This window comes from Triticum urartu, chromosome 5A (genome assembly GCF_056163025.1).
Source record: "Triticum urartu cultivar PI428250 chromosome 5A, HENAU_Tu73, whole genome shotgun sequence".
Taxonomy (NCBI): domain Eukaryota; kingdom Viridiplantae; phylum Streptophyta; class Magnoliopsida; order Poales; family Poaceae; genus Triticum; species Triticum urartu.
The window spans coordinates 673751490-673772863 of NC_141877.1; the positions used below are offsets into that span (position 1 = coordinate 673751490).

The 21374-nt window shown below is 47.5% G+C and overlaps 1 pseudogene; it reads left to right on the forward strand.

Moving 5' to 3' along the window:
• Positions 1-4156: 4156 nt before the first annotated feature.
• LOC147973977 (25S ribosomal RNA) lies at positions 4157-5378 on the forward strand (annotated as a pseudogene).
• Positions 5379-21374: the final 15996 nt, after the last annotated feature.

The following is a 21374-nucleotide window of genomic DNA, read 5'->3' on the forward strand; positions in this document are numbered from 1 at the left end:
ACTGCTTTTCGAGGGAACAATCCTTCGGTGCGTCCTTCCACTCTTTGTCGTCATCTTTTGGTGCGTCCACCATGTATACGTCGTATGACGAGGTGGCGTTCCAGGGCTCAATAGGCGCTGGTTCTTCATCGTCTCCTTCATCGGCGTCCATACCGTCAATGTCGTCGGAGTCGAAGTCGAGCATGTCGGTTAAGTCGTCTACAGCGGCTATGAAGTGGGTGGTGGGTGGGTTTTGAATTTCTTCATCGTCCGTACCCCAACCTTGCTGACCGTAGTCCGGCCAGGGCTCTCCAGATAAAGAGAGAGACTTCAGTGACTTTAGGATATCGCCGAGAGGTGAGTGCTGAAAGACGTCTGCGGCTGTGAACTCCATGATCGGCGCCCAATCGGATTCGATCGGCAGGGGCGGGGAGGGTTCGGAGTCCGGAGAAGAATCCGGCTCCATGGAGTCACGAGTCTCGCAGAGTATGGGGCTGGTGTTTGGCTCATTCGCCGTTTGGATCGCAGCCCCCGAGGTGGCGTCCAACCGCCCATCCTCGATCGGCGCAGTTGACTCCGAACTAAGGGTCGGAGCCGGTGCGGGTGCGGCCTCCAGGGCACCGTTCGGCGACAGAGTTAGATCATGCTTGTCATGACAGTGCGGCGCGCTCGGCAGTGGTTCGAATCCGTCGAAGATCAAGTCCCCGCGGATGTCAGCCGTGTAGTTTAAACTTCCGAATCTGACCTGACGGCCAGGGGCGTAGCTTTCGATCTGCTCTAGATGGCCAAGTGAATTGGCCCACAGTGCAAAGCCGCCAAAGACGAAGATATGTCCGGGGAGGAAGGTCTCACCCTGGACTGCATCGCCATTGATGATCGTAGGAGCCATCGGGCCTGACGGCGACGGCATGGAGGAACTCGCAATGAAAGAACCAATGTCGGTGTCAAAACCGGCGGATCTCGCGTAGGGAGTCCCGAACTGTGCGTCTAGGCCGGATGGTAACAGGAGGCAAGGGACACGAAGTTTTACCCAGGTTTGGGCCCTCTCGATGGAGGTAAAACCCTACGTCCTGCTTGATTAATATTGATGATATGGATAGTACAAGAGTAGATCTACCACGAGATCAGAGAGGGTAAACCCTAGAAGCTAGCCTATGGTATGATTGTTGATGTGTATGTTGACCTACGGACTAAAACCCTCCGGTTTATATAGACGCCGGATAGGGTTAGGGTTACATAGAGTCGGTTACAATGGTAGGAGATCTGAACATCCATATCGCCAAGCCTGCCTTCCACGCCAAGGAAAGTCCCTTCCGGACACGGGACGGAGTCTTCAATCTTGTATCTTCATAGTCCAGGAATCCGGCTGAAGGTATAGTTCGGCTATCCGAACACCCCCTAATCCAGGACTCCCTCAGCCGCCATCGCCCGCCATGACCGGAGTCGGCTCGGTTTTCACCGCCGACTATGTGGACCCAACTCGCTGCCGGTGCTAATAGTGGGATCCAAGATCCGTCACTACCAGCCTGGCCAACCACCTTCGATGGAGAAGGCAGCCACCACCACCATGCCCGAGCCAAGAGACCCGGAGGTGCTCGTGTCGCGAAGATTACCCATGGGGATCTCCTCTTGCCATTGTCGAGATGAGGCGCAGCCGCAGTGGATCTCGATCTAAACCCCTCAGGCCCAGATCAGATCTCATCGCAGCCAAAATCTAATCCGTCAAACGGCCACCGGAGATCTCCTGGCCACCGCCAAACCGCTGCACACTGCCGTTGGAGGAGGAGGTAGATGTACGCCGCTGCCCCAATGCGTTACGGCCTGCCGAGGACTGCGCCGCCACTGCCACCTCAACACAGGGGCTTCGCCCCGCGGCGTCCTTAGAGACGGCGGCGGTAGTGGGAGGCGATGGAGGGGGGGGGGGGGGGGGTTTGAGGGCTGTGTGGACCATGTAGCCATCTGTCGCGACTACACTGCATGAGGCATGCGCTTGGTCCTTCGGCCTGCATCCTTGACTGGTGATGGACTTCAATATTGGTCGACCACCTGCTTAATTAAATTTCCATACATGCAGGATGCACGTTACTCCAAATATCTATATCTCTACCTATACCAAAAAATAAAAAAGATGTGTTTATCCGGTATTTTGATCCCTCCGCCTATCATATCCTAATTCTAAACTAAATTTGGAGTAAATTACTAACTATGCCGCACATAAGTGAACAAAACCTTAAATTAAGGTGCATTTCTCCGATTTTTGGGCCGTCCACCTATCATATCCTAAACCGTCCCCTAAATTTAAAGTAAATTACCCACTCTGACACCCAAAAGTGAAAAAAAAAACTTTACTTTTTTCTTATAAACCTAACTTTCTAATAATAAAACTAATTATATTAATAAAGGACGACGCTTTGGCATGTCCCGCTCCTTGCCTGTATTGTGGCGCAACTATGCTGGCCCATTTATAACACACGCGCGCGTGGCCTAATGAGTGTAGGCAAAAATAGTTGCGAGTGGCAGGAGTGAATTGGAAACCCCCGGTCCAGTACATCATGACACCAACAACTAAGGTAGCTCCTCAACACTGAAAAGATCTGGGTCGTTTTGGGGGAGCAAGCATGTTGAGATACATTTAATCTCATGCATTTATTTGCCTCCGAAAACGACCTAGATCTTTTGAGTGTTGAGCACAACTCAATATAGTTCAAATCCCACACACAGTCCAACTCCCCCCATAATAACACCCCACTTTACAAAAGAAAACAAAATTACAGCATTTAATCTCCTACCATACAAACGCATCTCCACTACTTATAAAATAACAGACATCTTGGCATGAAGATGATGTGGATAGTGTGCATGTTGCGAGAATTGGTAAAAGTGGGGAGCAACTTTTTAAGAATATAAGATAATAGACATCTTGGCATACCTTTAATCTCATGTGTTTATTTGCCTCCGACCAATGACCTAGATCATTTCAATGTTGAGCACAACTCAACACAATTCAAATCTCACACACCTTCCAACTCCTCCAATAATAACACCCCACGTTACAAAAGGAAATAAAATTACAGCATTGGCTAATTATAAATGAATTATGGTTAGCTAATTAAGTGTGGGATTCCCGAGAGACATGCAAACGTCGGTTGAGCAGCACCATCTCTGTGGAGCTAAGCACATACGATGAAGGCATGCATGGCAAGCTTTGTGGTGGATTAACATTATTGACCTTGCAAAAACAATAATATTAGTGTTGGTGTCACCATTGGGTCATATATATGGCAGACGTTTTTGCATTCATGCTCTTGGAAAATACAGATCATCTAAAATAAATGCGGACTCTCTCTCGCATCAGAGCTTCGTCGGGATCGTCCTCAATGTTGTCAGCGATCCGCTCAGCCGTACAGCTGCATCAAGCTACATGCCCACAATTCGGCCGCTGATTTTTGTTCACCTTTTCTTACATTTGTTCTGATGCTTGTTTATTGTTGCTGCCGCAACTGTTATTCTAACCCTCAAATGATTCAACTTTTTCTCATCAACAATCATTGTCCCACAACACAGTTTCTCATCTCGGCAGCGTGGTTCATAGTGACCGATGTTTTCTCCCGTTGCAACGCACGGACATTTGTGCTGGTATTGCTGTTATTTATGCAGGACCGACCATGCATAGCCACTACATTTATAGCATGAATGCTACTCAAGAGGTAACCTCTTATACTAGTTACACTGGTAGTATATACGTACCTGTCGATCAATCAGAGGTCTTGTGCATGCGAGCGTACGGTGGATTTCGTGGCAGAGGAGTACAGTGCTGAGGATTTGCGGACTACCGATGGATACACAATTACTTCTCCATGCCAACCACCGTACGTACGTGCCCAACACATCCTGGCGGGCTTGCATAAATCTCTGCACGCACGCGTCACCTCGCGATCTCTGGCAGAAAGGAGAAACACCTGCCTATGTATACGTACCTCGTCTACTATTACACTACAACTCGAACAGTTAGGAGTATCCCTAGCAAGCCTTTAAGAGGGCTCTAGAGGCTGTTCACCTCGGGGCACCGGTGGCCGTCGGCGGCAGGGCCGGTACCCGCGCGCCGAAAGGCATGTCCCTCGGGGCACTGCGCTGCAATGGCCTGCGGGCTCCCCATCCGACCCGTCTTGAAACATGGACCAAGGAGTCTGACATGCGTGCGAGTCAACGGGTTTTGAAACCTGGGATGCGCAAGGAAGCTGACGAGCGGGAGGCTCTCATGGGCCGCACCGCTGGCCGACCCTGATCTTCTGTGAAGGGTTCGAGTTAGAGCACGCCTGTCGGGACCTGAAAGATGGTGAACTATGCCTGAGCGGGTCGAAGCCAGAGGAAACTCTGGTGGAGGCTCGAAGCGATTCTGACGTGCAAATCGTTCGTCTGACTTGGGTATAGAGGCGAAAGACTAATCGAACCATCTAGTAGCTTGTTCCCTCCGATGTTTCCCTCAGGATAGCTGGAGCCCACTACGAGTTCTATCAGGTAAAGCCAATGATCAGAGGCATTGGGGACGCAACGTCCTCGACCTATTCTCAAACTTTAAATAGGTAGGATGGCGCGGCTGCTTCGGTGAGCCGTGCCACGGAATCGGGTGCTCCAAGTGGGCCATTTTTGGTAAGCAGACCAGGCAATGCGGGATGAACCGGAAGCCGGGTTACGGTGCCCAACTGCGCGCTAACCTAGAACCCAGAAAGGGTGTTGGTCGATTAAGACAGCAGGACGATGGTCATGGAAGTCAAAATCCGCTAAGGAGTGTGTAACAACTCACCTACCGAATCAACTGGTCCCGAAAATGGATGGCGTTGAAGCGCGCGACCCAGACCCGGCCATCTGGGCGAGCGCCATGCCCCGATGAGTAGGAGGGCGTGGCGGCCGCTACAAAACCCGGGGCGCGAGCCCGGGCAGAGCGGCCGTCGGTGCAAATCTTGGTGGTAGTAGCAAATATTCAAATGAGAACTTTCAAGGCCAAAGAGGAGAAAGGTTCCATCTGAACGGCACTTGCGCACGGGTAAGCCAATCCAAAGGGATGGGGTAACCCTGGCAGATAGCGCGGTCCCGCGCATCCCCTGAAAGGTTATCGGGTTAAGATTTCCCGAGCCGGGATGTGGTGGTTGACGGCGACGTTAGGAAGTCCGGAGACGCCAGCGGGGGCCTGGGGAAGAGTTATTTTTTTCTGCTTAATGGCCTGCCAACCCTGGAAACGGTTCAGCTGGAGGTAGGGTCCAGTGGCCGGAAGAGCACCGCACGTCGCGCGGTGTCCAATCATACTGTTCACGCCCGTGAAAATCCGGAGGACCGAGTACTGTTCACGCCCGATCGTACTCATAACCGCATCAGGTCTCCAAGGTGAACAGCCTCTGGCCAATGCAACAATGTTAGGGGGCCCGCGCCCGTTTGTCCTCGTTGTTGGTGAAGGAAATATAGCATAGAGGCAATAATAAAGTTATTATTTATTTCCTTATATCATGATAAATGTTTATTATTCATGCTAGAATTGTATTAACCCGAAACAAGATACATGTGTGAATACATAGACAAACAGAGGGTAACTAGTATGCCTCTATTTGACTAGCTCGTTGATCAAAGATGGTAATGTTTCCTAGCCATAGACAAAGAGTTGTCATTTGATTAATCGGATCACATCATTAGGAGAATGATGTGATTGACTTGACCCATTCCGTTAGCTTAGCACTTGATCGTTTAGTTTGTTGCTATTGCTTTCTTCATGACTTATACATGTTCCTATGACTATGAGATTATGTAACTCCCATTTACCGGAGGAACACTTTGTGTGCTACCAAACGTCACAACGTAACTGGGTGATTATAAAGGTGCTCTACAGGTGTCTCCGAAGGTACTTGTTGGGTTGGCGTATTTCAAGATTGTCGGAGAGGTATCTCTGGGCCCACTCAGTAATACACATCACTTAAGCCTTGCAAGCATTGCAACTAATGAGTTAGTTGCGGGATGATGTGTTACGGAACAAGTAAAGAGACTTGCCAGTAACGAGATTGAACTAGGTATTAGAAACCGATGATCGAATCTCGGGTAAGTAACATACCGATGACAAAAGGAACAATGTATGTTGTTATGCGGTTTGACCGATAAAGATCTTCATAGAATATGTAGGATCCAATATGAGCATCCAGGTTCCTCTATTTGTTATTGACCGGAGACGTGTCTCGGTCATGTCTACATAGTTCTCAAACCCGTAGGGTCCGCACGCTTAAAGTTCGATGACGGTTATATTATGATTTTATGGTTTTTGATGTACCGAAGGTAGTTCGGAGTCCCGGATATGATCACGGACATGAAGAGGAGTCTTGAAATGGTTGAGACATAAATATTGATATATTGGACGACTATGTTCGGACACTGGAATGGTTTCAGGGAGTTTCGAGCATATACCGGAGTACCGGAGGGTTACCGGAACCCCTCGGGGAGACTAATGGGCCTATTGGGCCCTAATGGAGAAGAGGAGGGGCGGCCAAAGGGCAGCCGCGCGCCCCCTAACCCCCCAGTCCGAATTGGACAAGGAGGGGGGCGATGCCCCCCTTTCCTTTCGCCTCTCTCTCCTTCCCTCTTCTCTCCTACTCCCACATGGAAATGGGGAGTCCTACCCAATGGGAGTAGGACTCCTCATGGGGTGTGCCTAGGGTGGCCCGCCCCCTCCTCCTCCTCCACTCCTTTATATACGGGGAGGGAGGCACCCCTTGGAGACACAACAATTGTTCTCTTGGATCTTTTAGCCGTGTCCGGTGCCCCTCTCCACCATAGTCCACCTCGATAATATCGTAGCGGTGCTTAGGCGAAGCCCTGCGAAGGTAGAACATCAACATCGTCACCACACCGTCGTGCTGACGGAACTCTTCCTCAAAGCTCGGCTGGATCGGAGTTCGAGGGACGGCATCGAGTTGAACGTGTGCAGAACTCGGAGGTGCCGTACGTTCGGTACTTGATCGGTCGGATCGTGAAGACGTACGACTACATCAACCGTGTTGTGCTAACGCTTCCGCTTTCGGTCTACGAGGGTACGTGGACATACTCTCCCCTCTCGTTGCTATACATCACCATTATCTTGCGTGTGCGTAGGAATTTTTTTGAAATTACTACGTTCCCCAACAGTGGCATCTGAGCCAGGTTTTATGCGTTGATGTTATATGCACGAGTAGAACACTTGTGGGCGATACAAGTCATACTACTTACCAGCATGTCATACTTTGGTTCGGCGGTATTGTTGGATGAAGCGGCCCGAACTGACATTACGCATACGCTTACGCGAGACTGGTTCTACCGACGTGCTTTGCACACAGGTGGCTGGCAGGTGTCAGTTTCTCCAACTTTAGTTGAACTGAGTGTGGCTACGCCCGGTCCTTCAGAAGGTTAAAACAACACTAACTTGACAAACTATCGTTGTGGTTTTGATGCGTAGGTAAGAATGGTTCTTGCTCAGCCCGTAGCAGCCACGTAAAACTTGCAACAACAAAGTAGAGGACGTGTAACTTGTGTTTGCAGGGCATGTTGTGACGTGATATGGTCAATACATGAAGCTATATTTTATTGTATGAGATGATCATGTTTTCTAACCGAGTTATCGGTAACTGACAGGAGCCATATGGTTGTCCCTTTATTGTATGCAATGCAATCGCCCTGTAATTGCTTTACTTTATCACTAAGCAGTAACGATAGTCGTAGAAGTAATAGTTGGCGAGACGACAATGATGCTACAATGGAGATCAAGGTGTCGCGCCGGTGACGATGGTGATCATGACGGTGCTTCGGAGATGGAGATCACAAGCACAAGATGATGATGGCCATATAATATCACTTATATTGATTGGATGTGATGTTTATCTTTTATGCATTTTATTTCCCTTTGATTGACGGTAACATTATAAGATGATCTCTCACTAAATTTCAAGATAAAAGTGTTCTGCCTGAGTATGCACTGTTGCCAAAGTTCGTCGTGCCCAGACACCACGTGATGATCGGGTGTGATAAGCTCTACGTCCATCTACAACGGGTGCAAGCCAGTTTTGCACACGCAGAATACTCAGGTTAAACTTGACGAGCCTAGCATATGCAGATATGGTCTCGGAAAACTAAGACCAAAAGGTCGAGCGTGAATCATATAGTAGATATGATCAACATAATGATGTTCACCATTGAAAACTACTATATTTCACGTGATGATCGGCTTTGGTTTAGTTGATTTGGATCACGTTATCACTTAGATGATTAGAGAGATGTCTATCTAAGTAGGAGTTCTTAAGTAATCTGATTAATTAAACTTAAATTTATCATGAACTTAGTACCTAATAGTATTTTGCATGTCTATGTTTGTTGTAGATAGATGGCTCGTGTTGTTGTTCCGTTGAATTTTAATGTGTTCCTTGAGAAAGCAAAGTTGAAAGATGATGGTAGCAATTACACGGACTGGGTCCGTAACTTGAGGATTATCCTCATTGTTGCACAGAAAAATTACGTCTTGGAAGCACTGCTAAGTGCCAAACCTGCTGCAGGAGCAACACCAGATGTTATGAACACCTGGCAGAGCAAAGTTGATGACTACTCGATAGTTCAGTGTGCCATGTTTTACGGCTTAGAACTGGGACTTCAACGTCATTTTGAATGTCATGGAGCATACGAGATGTTCTAGGAGTTGAAGTTAATATTTCAAGCAAATGCCCGGATTGAGAGATATGAAGTCTCCAATAAGTTCTATAGCTGCAAAATGGAGGAGAATAGTTCTGTCAGTGAAAACATACTCAGAATGTCTGGGTACCACAATCACTTGACTCAGCTGGGAGTTAATCTTCTGGTAGATAGTGCCATTGACAGAGTTCTTCAATCACTGCCACCAAGCTACAAAAGTTTTGTGATGAACTATAATATGCAAGGGATGAATAAGACAATTCCCGAGCTCTTCGCAATGCTAAAGGCTGCGGAGGTAGAAATCAAATAGGAGCATCAAGTGTTGATGGTCAATAAGACCGCCAGCTTCAAGAAAAAGGGCAAAGGGAAGAAGAAGGGGAACTTCAAGAAGAACAGCAAACAAGTTGCTGCTCAGGAGAAGAAACCCAAGTCTGGACCTAAGGCTGAGACTGAGTGCTTCTACTGCAAACAGACTGGTCACTGGAAGCAGAATTGCCCCAAGTATTTGGCGGATAAGAAGGATCACAAGGTGAACAAAGGTATATGTGATACACATGTTATTGATGTGTACCTTACCAGAGCTCACAGTACCACCTGAGTATTTGATACTGGTTCTGTTGCTAATATTTGCAACTCGAAATAGGTACTACAGATTAAGCGAACACTGGCTAAGGATGAGGTGATGATGCGCGTGGGAAATGGTTCCAAAGTCGATGTGATTGCCGTCGACATGCTACTTCTACATCTACCTTCGGGATTAGTTTTAGACCTAAATAATTGTTATTTGGTGCCAGCGTTGAGCATGAACATTATATCTGGATCTTGTTTAATGTGAGACGGTTATTCATTTAAGTCTGAGAATAATGGTTGTTCTATTTATATGGGTAATATCTTTTATGGTCATGCACCCTTAAAGAGTGGTCTATTTTTTATGAATCTCGATATTAGTGATACACACATTCATAATGTTGAAGCCAAAAGATGCAGAGTTGATAGTGATAGTGCAACTTATTTGTGGCACTGCCGTTTGGGTCATATTGGTATAAAGCGCATGAAGAAACTCCATACTGTTGGACTTTTGGAATCACTGGATTATGAATCACTTGGTACTTGCGAACCATGCCTCATGGGCAAGATGACTAAAATGCTGTTCTCCAGAACTATGGAGTGAGCAACTGATTTGTTGGAGATCATACATACTGATGTATGTGGTCCAATGAATGTTGAGGCTCGCGGCGGGTATCGTTATTTTCTCACCTTCAGAGATGATTTAAGCAGATATGGGTATATCTACTTAATGAAACATAAGGCTGAAACATTTGAAAAGTTCAAAGAATTTCAGAGTGAAGTTTAAAATCATCATAACAAGAAAATAAAGTTTCTACGATCTGATCGTGGAGGAGAATATTTGAGTTACGAGTTTGGTATACATTTGAAACAACGCGGAATAGTTTCGCAACTCATGCCACCCGGAACACCACAGCGTAATGGTGTGTCCGAACGTCATAATCGTACTTTACTAGATATAGTGCGATCTATGATGTCTCTTACTGATTTACCGCTATCATTTTGGGGTTATGCTTTAGAGACGGCCGCATTCACGTTAAATAGGGCACCATCAAAATCCGTTGAGATGACACCTTATGAACTATCGTTTGGCAAGAAACCAAAGTTTTCGTTCCTTAAAGTTTGGGGCTGCGATGCTTATGTGAAAAAGCTTCAACCTGATAAGCTCGAACCCAAATCGGATAAATGTGTCTTCATAGGATACCCAAAAGAAACAGTTGGGTACACATTCTATCACAGATCCGAGGGCAAGACATTCGTTGCTAAGAATGGATCCTTTCTAGAGAAGGAGTTTCTCTCGAAAGAAGTGAGTGGGAGGAAAGTAGAACTTGATGAGGTAACAGTACCTGCTCCCTTATTGGCAAATAGTTCATCACAGAAACCGGTTCCTGTGACGTCTACACCAATTAGTGAGGAAGTTAATGATGATGATCATGAAACTTCAGATCAAGTTGTTACTCAACCTCGTAGGTCAACCAGAGTAAAATCCGCACCAGAGTGGTACGGTAATCCTGTTCTGGAGGTTATGTTGCTAGACCATGACGAACCTACGAACTATGAAGAAGCGATGGTGAGCCCAGATTCCGCAAATTGGCTTGAGGCCATGAAATCTCAGATGGGATCCATGTATGAGAACAAAGTGTGGACTTTGGTTGACTTGCCCAATGATCGGCAAGCCATCGAGAATAAATGGATCTTCAAGAAGAAGACTGACGCTGATGGTAATGTTACCATCTATAAAGCTCGACTTGTTGCAAAAGGTTTTCGACAAGTTCAAGGGATTGACTACGATGAGACCTTCTCACCCGTAGCGATGCTTAAGTCTGTCTGAATCATGTTAGCAATTGCCGCATTTTATGATTATGAAATTTGCCAAATGGATGTCAAAACTGCATTACTGAATGGATTTTTGGAAGAAGAGTTGTATATGATGCAACCGGAAGGTTTTGTCGATCCAAACGGAGCTAACAAACTGTGCAAGCTCCAGCGATCCATTTATGGACTGGTGCAAGCCTCTCGAAGTTGGAATAAACGTTTTGATAGTATGATCAAAGCATATGGTTTTATACAGACTTTTGGAGAAGCCTCTATTTACAAGAAAGTGAGTGGGAGCTCTGTAGCATTTCTAATATTATATGTGGATGACATATTGTTGATTGGGAAATGATATAGAATTTCTGGATAGCATAAAAGGATATTTCAATAAGAGTATTTCAATGAAAGACCTCGGTAAAGCTGCATATATATTGGGCATCAAGATCTATAGAGATAGATCGAGACGCTTAATTGGACTTTCACAAAGCACATACCTTGACAAAAGTTTTGAAGACGTTGAAAATGGATCAAGCAAAGAAAGGGTTCTTGCCTATGTTACAAGGTGTGAAGTTGAGTAAGACTCAATGCCCGACCACTTCAGAAGATAGAGAGAGAGAGAGAGAAAATGGAAGATGTTCCCTATGCTTCAGCCATAGGCTCTATCATGTATGCAATGCTGTGAACTAGACCTGATGTGTGCCTTGCTATTAGTTTAACAGGGAGGTAGCGAAGTAATCTAGGAGTGGATCACTGGATAGCGGTCATGAACATCCTGAAATACCTGAAAAGGACGAAGGATGTGTTTCTCGTTTATGGAGGTGACAAAGAGCTCGTCGTAAATGGTTACGTCGATGCAAGCTTTGACACTGATCCGGGCGATTCTAAATCGCAAACCAGATACGTGTTTTTATTAAACGGTGGAGCTGTCAGTTGGTGTAGTTTTAAACAAAGCGTCGTGGCGGGATCTACAAGTGAAGCGGAGTACATAGCTGCTTCGGAAGCAGCAAATGAAGGAGTCTGGATGAAGGAGTTCATATCCGATCTAGTTGTCATACGTAGTGCATCGGGTCCAATGAAAATCTTTTGTGACAATACTGGTGCAATTGCTTTGGCAAAGGAATCCAGATTTCACAAGAGAACCAAGCACATCAAAAGACGCTTCAACTCCATCCGGGATCAAGTCCAGGTGGGAGACATAGAGATTTGCAAGATAGATACGGATCTGAAGGTTGCAGACTCGTTGACTAAGCCTCTTCCACGAGCAAAACATGATCATCACCAAGGCTCCATGGGTGTTAGAATCATTACTGTGTAATCTAGATTATTGACTCTAGTGCCAGTGGGAGACTGAAGGAAATATGCCCTAGAGGCAATAATAAGTTATTATTTATTTCCTTATAGCATGATAAATTTTTATTATTCATGCTAGAATTGTATTAACCAGAAACAAGATACATGTGTGAATACATAGACAAACAGAGTGTCACTAGTATGCCTCTACTTGACTAGCTCGTTGATCAAAGATGGTTATATTTTCTAGCCATAGACAAAGAGTTGTCATTTGATTAACGGGATCACATCATTGGGAGAATGATGTAATTGACTTGACCCATTCCGTTAGCTTAGCACTTGATCATTTAGTTTGTTGTTATTTCTTTCTTCATGAATTATACATGTTCCTATGAGTATGAGATTATGCAACTCCCGTTTACCGGAGGAACACTTTGTGTGCTAGCAAACGTCACAACATAACTGAGTGATTATAAAGGTGCTCTACCGGTGTCTCTGAAGGTACTTGTTGGGTTGGCGCATTTCGAGATTGGGATTTGTCACTCCGATTGTCGGAGAGGTATCTCTGGGCCCACTCGGTAATACACATCACTTAAGCCTTGCAAGCATTGCAACTAATGAGTTAGTTGCAGGATGATGTGTTACGGAACGAGTAAAGAGACTTTCCAGTAACGAGATTGAACTGGGTATTGAGATACCGACGATCGAATCTCGAGCAAGTAACATACCGATGACAAAAGGAACAACGTATGTTGTTATGCGGTTCGACCGATCAAGATCTTCGTAGAATATGTAGGTGCCAATATGAGGATCCAGGTTCCGCTATTGGTTATTGACCGGAGACATGTCTCGGTCATGTCTACATAGTTCTCGAACCCGTAGGGTCCGCACGCTTAAAGTTCGATGACGGTTATATTATGAGTTTATGGTTTTTGATGTACCGAAGGTAGTTCGGAGTCCCGAATATGACCATGGACATGACGAGGAGTCTCGAAATGGTCGAGACATAAAGATCGATATATTGGACGACTATGTTCGGACACCGGAATGGTTTCGGGGAGTTTCGGGCATATACCGGAGTACCGAGGGTTATCGGACCCCCCCCCCGGGAGACTAATGGGCCTATTGGGCCCTAATGGAGAAGAGGAGGGCGGCCAAAGGGCAGCCGCGCGCCCCTCCCCCCTGTCCGAATTGGAAAAGGAGGGGGGGGCGCCCCCTTTCCTTTCCCCTCTCTCTCCTTCCCTCTTCTCTCCTACTCCCACATGGAAAGGGGGAGTCCTACTCCCGGTGGGAGTAGGACTCCTCATGGGGCACGCCTAGGGTGGCCGGCCCTCCTCCTCCTCCACTCCTTTATATACAGGGAGGGAGGCACCCCTTGGAGACACAACAATTGATCTCTTGGCTCTTTTAGCCGTGTGCGGTGCCCCTCTCCACCATAGTCCACCTCGATAATGTCATATCGGTGCATAGGCGAAGCGCTGCGACGGTAGAACATCAACATCGTCACCACACCGTCATGCTGACGGAACTCTCCCTCAAGGCTCGGCTGGATCGGAGTTCGAAGGACGTCATCGAGTTGAACGTGTGCAGAACTCGGATGTGTCGTACGTTCGGTACTTGATCGGTCGGATCGTGAAGATGTACGACTACATCAACCGCGTTGTGCTAACGCTTCTGCTTTCAGTCTACGAGAGTACGTGGACATACTCTCCCCTCTCGTTGCTGTACATCACCATGATCTTGCGTGTGCGTAGTAATCTTTTTTGAAATTACTACGTTCCCCAACAGTTGGTACGTAAACATGCGGGTCACCGGCGGGCGGGCTCTGGAGGAGAAGGCGGCTGGCTTGGTGCGGCTGCGGCAGGCGGCAAGCCTTGCAGCGCAGCGTGGTTCGTAAGGGCCTGAACCGGGACTAAAGTGTCGGTACTAATGCCCTGTCCCTTTAGTCCCGGTTCAATCCAGAACCGGGACTGATGGGCCTCCACGTGGCCTGTGCGTGGAGCCCAGGCAGGAGACCCTTTGGTCCCGGTTGGTGGCACCAACTGGGACCAATAGGCATCCACGCGTCAGCATTTCTGTGGCTGGGGTTTTTGTTTTTTTTGAAAGGGGGGGGGGTTTGGGGGTTTTGGGGGGTTAATTTAGGTGTTCCATATATTGTGTTAGCTAGCTATAATTAATAGAGAGAAGTGTCCTCTCTTATGTCCGTGCTTGGTCGATGCTACGTACTATACATACGTATAGAGAGGACTAGACACGCTAGCTAGCTAGTAAGCAAACGAAGGAAACAGAAGATCGTCATGAACATATATGCATACAGAGAGAAGTGATATCGACCACCTCTCCTTCTCCGAGAGATTGGTCAAACAACAAGTTATCGTATATCTATCCGACACTACCGGCTACATATATACAATAATTATCTCTTAGAAATATAATCATACGGACTCATGGTCCACATAGTATTCTCCGTCTTCAGCGATCACGTGGTCAAGAAAGAATGCCGCCAATTCCTCTTGAATTGCTCGCATGCGAGCTTGTTCTAGGAGTTCATCCCGCTTCCGAAACATCTAATTTGAAGAAGGGGGTCAATACATATATATATGAATGAATGAAACTCAACACAAATGATGGTAATAAAATAAAATTGTGAATATTGTTATCTACGTACTTCATATTGTTCGTCAGAGTACCCGCCTCGCTCACAGGTCGTGTGGTGGATGGACTCGCAGACGTAATATCCACATAAATCATTCCCTTGTTCCTGCCACAACCACTTTACAAGAAATAGAGGTCAATCAAACTGATAAGCAAGAATGCTAAATGGTATTGATGAAGCTAGCGCTTGAATCACTAGGAGATGCGCGGAACATGCTACTATAGTACTTACTTTCGGGTGTCTAAATTCCAGCTCCTTCGGCAGTCCCGGAACTTTTTTGGTGAATTTTCTCCAAACCCTGCCGGACAAAGAAAACAATTACTTGATATTAGGAAATGAACAAAGTTGCTGATATGGTGGATAATGATCGATTTAACTTACTTCTTGAGGATTTCAGTCATGTCCGCATACTCCTGGGGATCTTTTCGTTTAGAGTCCAAGACGGTTACTACTCCCTGCTCAAGCCTAATCTCTAGGAGAATATAGTGGAAACTGCACACGCATTCATAACTCATCAATTACATTACTATAACCTGGACTAATATATAAGGGAAACCGAATATGCACAAGACAGTAACACTCACTTGAAGTTGTAAGGAAAGAGTATTATATCTTTGTTTTCATTTTTTTTGAATGATCGTAGCAAGTTGTCCTCGGTATCTTCCGGACGATGTTCAACCTCAGTTGCATCTATGAGATATGTGTTAACGAACCCAATATCACCGATTTGTCTTTTCTTCAATTCGGCGATCTTCAATCTGCATAATATAGTGAGGATAATTATAAATACATGTAATGAAAGAGATGAGCTATATAGAGAGACTTAATGACAGAAGTAGTAGTACTTACAGACAGTAGCAGGTGATCGTTGTTTTATCAACGGCCAATTGATTGAAAAACTAATAGAACTCCTCAAATGGAATAGGCAACAGTTCAATTCCAATGAGGTCATGCTCCGGTTTAACTCTCGCCATACAAAGTACTCCTCCCCCCAGACTCTATGCAGATTTTCAAGTACCAATCATGTAATCTTCGCATCATCGTTGTTAAAGATTTTTCATCTTTGAAGAGAGGCTTCCCGTACTCATATCTGTGTATCTGCACCTCCATGGGATCATAATGTACATCGTCGGGCAGGTAATCGTCAACATTGCCATAACCGGGCACCATCCTCGGATCGACGATGTCGCTAGGCACCTTGACCGGGGGGCACGATTGCTTCACTTGTTCGCCGAGCTGGGCAATTTGTTTCCTAGCTGCTCGTCGTTCTTTCAGCCTTTGATCACTGACTGTACTTCCCGACCGCTCCGCTTCGGCCCATGTCTTTGCAATAATGCGCTCATAGTTGCCTTTCGGCGGAGACTTGGGTGGTTTTGCCAGGGCAGCCAAAGTGCTCTTCACTTTCACCGGATCTACCTTCTCCTCCGGAGGTGGATGTCTCTTTGCTTTCAACCCTTGAAACCAGTCATCCACTTCGGTTCGTGCAATCTTCGCGTTCTCCTCCGGGGTTCTCTCGTATGGTAACTTCTGTGGACTCTTCAAAGAAGGACCGAATCTGTATGTCCTCCCGCCTCTGGTTGTACTGCTTGACGCCGGCTGAGCAGACGAAGCGGTTGTCTTCTTTACTTTCTTACGAGGCAGAGGAGAAGGACTACGACACGCCGGAGCAGCTGCCGGAGCGGCGGCGGGTCTCTTCCGCCCTTGCTGACGAGGCGGAGAAGGAGGAGGCTGGCTGCTCGGGCGCGCCGGCGCAGGCGGAGTGCCGCCACGCGCCGGAGAAGGAGCCGGCCGAGGCCCTGATCGTCACTCGCCGGAGGATGAGGCGGTGGAGGAGGCGGAGTGTCCTGACTCGCCGGAGGAGGAGGAGCAGGCGGAGGCGTCCAGTTCGGACGGTTGATGAGCTCCTTCCGCCATAGGCATGGAGTCTTCAAAGCAGACCCCAGCCGAGTCTCCCCTTCACCGGTAGGGTGGTCAAGCTGGAGGTCCTCAAATCCCTCCGTTATTTCATCCACCATCACCCTAGCATATCCTTCTGGAATCGGCCGGCAGTGAAAAGTTGCGCCGAGTTCAGTAGGATAAACAGAGCCAACAGCCGCCTTGACCTTCAAATTCATCCATTGCGTCATAAGGTGGCAATTTTGAGACTCCGTGATAGCATCCACAGGATAGCTGGCAGGAGCCGTCAAGGCATGCTCCGGCTGAAGCAGCTCGGTGGAAGCCACGCTGCTTCTATGCTGAGATGGCGGGGTAGCTTCGGGGGAAGCTTCGGCAGTACGTTTGCTGCGATTTGCTTCTCGTTCCTCTATCGCTTCTACCCTTGCTTGCAGCGCCTGCATTTGGGTCTGCTGCACTTTTTTCCTCCTCTCATGGGATTTGTAACCGCCTGCGTCCGGAAACCAAACCTTCCACGGAATGGAGCCTGGCGTGCCTCGTGTCCGTCCAGGGTGCTCAGGATTCCCAAGGGCCATTGTGAGCTCGTCGTTCTCTCTATCTGGAAAGAACTTCCCTTGCTGCGCTGCTTCGATATACTCCTTAAGCTTCCTGACTGGTATGTCCATTTGATCGTTCGTCCAAATGCACTTCCCTATTACAGGGTCCAAGGTTCCGCCAGCCCCGAAGAACCAAGTCCGGCAACGGTCTGGCTAGCTAATTGTCTCTGGTTCGATCCCTTTATCAACCAGATCATTCTCAGTCTTGGCCCACTTAGGCCGGGCTACGAGGTAGCCACCTGACCCCGTGCGATGGTGAAGCTTCTTCTTCGCAGCATTTTGCTTGTTTGTCGCCGACATCTTCTTACTCTTTTCCGATGTCTTGTGGGCCACAAATGCGGGCCAGTGATCTCTGATCTTCTCATATCTGCCCTTGAATTCTGGTGTCTCATTATTTTAGACAAACTTATTCAGCTCTTTCTTCCACCTCCTGAATAGTTCTGCCATCCTCTTAAGAGCAAACGACTTGATTAATTGCTCTTTAACTGGGTTCTCTGGATTATCCTCTGGCGGTAGGGTGAAATTTGACTTCAGCTCAGTCCAAAGATCATTTTTCTGCATATCATTGACATAAGACACCTCAGGGTCTTCTGTAGCCGGCTTAAACCATTGTTGGATGCTTATCGGGATCTTGTCCCTAACCAGAACCCCGCACTGAGCAACAAATGCGTTCTTGGTTCGGATGGGTTCAATCGGTTGGCCGTCGGGCGCGATTGCTATGATCTCAAACTTTTCATCCGAGCTCAACTTTTTCTTCGGGCCTCGTCTCTTTACCGAAGTTGTGCTCGATCCGGAGGGCTAGAAAAAAGAACAAAGACTTAATTAATATGTGTACATACCAAAACAATGAATGCATCAATCAGCTAGTAAGCACAGGCTTAGCTAATATATATACCTGGCCGGACTCGGTTCGGTCACCGGAGCCGTCATCACGGTCTCCTTCTTGCACCGACATTGGGTCACCGGAGCCGTCCTCATGTTCTTCTTCTTGCACCGGCATTAGGTCACCGTAGCTAGCTTCTTCACCCTCTCCTTCCAGACCATCGGTGTCGTTGAGAAACAACGAGACGGCATCACTTCCTTCTGCGATTATGTCCCTCAACAACGCTTCTTTTGCTTCGTCTCGGGCGGTGTCCATAGTTTCTACAAATATTTACAACATGGCAATTATTAAACAAACATGACAGATGGATATATTAGTGCCAAACGTAGAACTAGCTACCTAATCATAGTAAGGAATCATATATATTAATTAGTGGCCTCGATGCTGCTTCTCTAGGGTTTGGGGTGGCCTCGACAACGCTTCAAGGGTTTGGGGTGGCCTCGAGAACGCTTCAAGGAGGGGGTAATATCGCCCCCCCCCACGTGTTGAAGCTATCGGGAGGGGGTATATATCGACAACGACGACACTACATCTATATGTCCCTCGACGACCCTCGTTCCCGATAAAAAAGAGGAAGAAGAAGAAAAAAAAGAGGAGAAGAAAGAATAGAGGAGAAGAACTCCTCTACTCTTTCTTCTCCTCTTTTTTTTCTTCTTCCTCTTCTTTTTTTATCCTCTTCTTCCTCTCATGTTCGAGAGGATCGCCGAGGGTTCGGGAGGTTGCCTAGTGTCAAAGGATTCAACAAAACCATGTCTTCATCATTAGGCGAAAGTAACAGGTGCATGATGGTACGAAGCTCTCCAAAGTTATTTTGGAACAGAGTCCTAGATAGGATAATTCGCTTTTTGGTACAAAGTTCAGCAAGAACCTTCCAAATATCGTTATTTGGAAGGCCTTTGCTGAAATTCATACAAAAAGGCAAATTATCCTATCTGGGACACCATTCCAAAATAACTTTGGAGGACTTCGTCATGCCCTGGTTACTTCCGACTAATGATGAAGCCATGGATTTCTTCAATACTTTGACTCTAGGAAATCTCTCTCTCGACCCCTCGGTGATCCTCGACCCCTCGAACCCTCGACGACCCTGGAACCCTCGACCCCTCGGCGATCCTCTTCTTCCTCTCATGTTCGAGAGGATCACCGAGGGGTCGGGAGGTTGCCTAGTGTCAAAGGATTCAACAAAACCATGTCTTCATCATTGGGCGAAAGTAACAGGTGCGTGATGGTACGAAGCTCTCCAAAGTTATTTTGGAACGGAGTCCTAGATAGGATAATTCGCTTTTTGGTACAAAGTTCAGCAAGAACCTTCCAAATATCGTTATTTGGAAGGCCTTTGCTGAAATTCATACAAAAAGGCAAATTATCCTATCCGGGACACCATTCCAAAATAACTGTAGAGGACTTCGTCATGCCCTGGTTACTTCCGGCTAATGATGAAGCCATGGATTTCTTTAATACATTGACACTAGGAAATCTCTCTCGACCCCTCGGCGATCCTCGACCCCTCGAACCCTCGACGACCCTGGAACCCTCGACCCCTAGACGACCCTGGAACCCTCGACCCTTGATCCCTCGACCCTCTACCCTAGTTCCCGACCCTCGACCCCTCGGCGATCCTCGACACCCTCGTTCCCGATAAAAATTAAGAAGAAGAAGAAGCAGAAGAAGAAGAAGAAGAAAAAGAGTAGAAGAAGAAAGGAATAGTGGTGAAGAAGAAAAAATAGAATATATTCTATTTTCTCGTCTTCTCCACTATTCCTTTCTTCTTCTCCTCTTCTTTTTCTTCTTTTTTCTTCTTCTTATTTATTTCTCCTCTTCTTCCTCTCCTCTTCTTCTTTCTTTCCTCTTCTTATTTTCTTTCTTTCCTATACTTCTTTTCCTTCCTTCTTAATATCACTTAGCAAATTTTGCAACGATAGAGAGGGGGTGCTCCCGTGGTCTAAAATCCGTCTATGCACGATAGAAAATTCTAAAAAAATACATCTATGATCCCTCAATGTCCCCGCCTCTCTCATGAACAAAAAAAATATGTGAATTAAAAAAACATCATGTTCTATGAACAAAAAAACATCATATTTCATCCACATTCGTGCATACATCATATATGTGATCATCTATGAAAAAAACATCATATTCTATAAAAAAATCATTACATATATATATATAAACAAGCATATGTATATATAAAAAACAAGCATGTATATATATATATAACAAGCATATATATGAAAAAAATTGCAAAGGGAGGCCGCCGGTAGCCGGACCAAGCTGAGGAGGCGGGCAGGGGCGCAGGCGACTGCGAGGGCGGGCCGGGGCGGCGCGCGTCGGGGCAGGGGCGCGGGCGACGGCGACAGGGGCGGGCCGGGGCGGCGCGCGTCGGGGCAGGGGCGGGCGGCGACGGCAAGTCCGTGGCAGGGGCTCGGGGCGACGCGAGCGAGCAGGGGAGCTCGAGGCGACGGCTGGGGCGGCGAGGGCGCCGGCGCGCGGGGGCGGGACGGGGCAGGGGCAGGGCGACGGCGACGAGGAGCGTGCGGCGATGGCGAGCACGGGGCAGGGGCGCGGGGCGACGGCGACGGCGAGCACGGGCAGCCTGGCGGCGTCAGGGGCAAATGGTCGATGAGAAACTGAAAATTTCCTAAGTCCTGCTTATATACACAGAGTATTGGTCCCGGTTCGTGGCACCAACCGGGACCAATGCCCCCCTTTAGTCCCGGTTGGTGCCACCAACCGGGACCAAAGGCCAATTTTCAGCAGCCCAAAGGGCGGGAAGCGGCGGCCTTTGGTCCCAGTTGGTGGCACCAACCGGGACTAAAGGGGGGCATTGGTCCCGGTTGGTGCCACGAACCGGGACCAATGCCCCCTTTTGTCCCGGTTGGTGCCACCAACCGGGACCAATGGCCTTGTGCTGCCCCGCGCCCAAAAGTTTAGTCCCACCTCGCTAGTTGAGAGGGCTCGGGAGTGGTTTATAACCGCTGCTGCGCCCACCCTCCCGAGCTCCTCT